This window comes from Arachis ipaensis, chromosome B02 (assembly GCF_000816755.2).
Source record: "Arachis ipaensis cultivar K30076 chromosome B02, Araip1.1, whole genome shotgun sequence".
Taxonomy (NCBI): domain Eukaryota; kingdom Viridiplantae; phylum Streptophyta; class Magnoliopsida; order Fabales; family Fabaceae; genus Arachis; species Arachis ipaensis.
In genome coordinates, this window is record NC_029786.2 from 6,681,686 (window position 1) to 6,683,440 (window position 1,755).

The 1,755-nt window shown below is 34.2% G+C and overlaps 1 long non-coding RNA gene across 1 annotated transcript; it reads right to left on the bottom strand.

Annotated features, from left to right (window-relative positions):
• Positions 476 to 1,548, bottom strand: LOC110267434. The gene is made up of 2 exons (XR_002355069.1): positions 1,239 to 1,548; positions 476 to 527 (listed from the first exon to the last, which is right to left on the bottom strand). It is a non-coding gene; the product is annotated as an uncharacterized LOC110267434 (long non-coding RNA).

The following is a 1,755-nucleotide window of genomic DNA, read 5'->3' on the forward strand; positions in this document are numbered from 1 at the left end:
TTTGCTCTACTATCTTTGGATTTAGTTAATTTGTTGGGCTGATTTGATTTGTTGAGTTGGGTAGATTTATTGGGTTGGGTTGATTTTTTTTTGCCTCAGTCGTTCTCTTGTATTGTAACTTTGGGTTGCAATTAGGCTTGGAATTGGGCCTAGCTTCAGTTGCTGTGTTTGGAGTTAATTTTGGAGAAGAGGTGGGTGTTGGACTTGGGGCAGGGGTGGGTATTAGGATGGGAGTTGGCTTTGGAGTAGAGGTGAGTATTTGTGTGGGAGTTAGATTTGGGACAGGGGTGGATACTTTGGCAGGGGTGGATACATCAGTTCTTTTCCCTTAGATGGTTATTGTTCCTCAACATAATCACATGAGCAATTTCGTTGTTTCTTTCGGCATAGAAGCACATTTTTAGCATCCCATCGTCATTAACTCTGAAATTTGAAATTTGTTCCTTGCAGTATGTCAAGCTTCTATCTTTATTTCTGACAAATGATCCTCCATGGTGATATATAATTTTAATGAATTGATCTCCCATCTGCACACAGAAAAATTAAAAAATATCATCAAAAATATCATTCTACCACTGTAATTTCAATTGTAAATATAAGAAACTAACAATTATAATAGGAGTACATACAGAGTACATAACGAGTACATAAGGTTACCTTCAAAATATTTTTTTCTCTCTTCCGTTAGACTTGCTAAAACATAAATTGCTTTGTTGTTATTAGACAACAACAGACCAAAACAAGTTCATTTAGAAAATCAGATTAGTTACTCTATGTTACAAGATGCAATAAGCAATTGACTTAATGAGATTAAGACTTTGATGAAACTGCACCTCTCTTCTAAATAAAATAGAGGAAGAATCAAATGTAACATATTGCATATGACAATCTGATTCTATTTTTTTATTTCTTAATCTATTGATTATCAGAACAAACACACCTATGTTGAAACCCTAACCCCAAAAGAATTCTCCTAGAATATTCAAAATCAAATTAATGGTACAGAAATAGAGAATGATCGAACATCTAACCAATAAGCCAAGAAATTAAATGATACTCACTGAAAACATAAACCCTAACATAGAATAAGCACAAAAACTAACATATACTAAAATGCAAAACAAAATGCATTTAGCTAGAATGCATAAAAAAGAAAAAAGAGGAGGAACCAAAAGTGAAGCAAAAAACCAAAGCATCATCACAGGTATAGAAGTTTTTTTATTCAATATTTTGCTTACCTCAAACTTAGTCAACGTTGGTGAAGAGAAGACGACCGGTGCAATGTGAAGTGGTTGAAGAGAAGAAAATCGCGACTTCAACGAATCTGATAAGTCAGACTCGCAGCGCCATTGAAGAGAAGAGAAAGAAGAAGAACAGTCTTATCATGGGGGAGAATATGGTGTGATTTGTTTAACTAAAACGTTTTCCATCTCATATAACATGATACGACGTCGTTTTGGGCTATTTGAGCGCCAAACAAAAACGACGTTGTACACATTATCTCTCCGATAATGGCTCTGTGATGGAAACTACACAGGGACTAAGTTGATTAAAATTTATAAAGTTTAGAAACTAAATAGAGGCAATTAAAACGTCAAGGACTAAATTGAGACTCGAGTGTAACTTCAGGGACCAAACTGAGTATTTTCTCTAAAGTTGCACATGTGAAGGAATGACCCCTTCAATAAAAACTTGTTACAACTTATAAACCAACCAATCTAATATCTAAATTACTTTTGAAGATGTATTCAAATA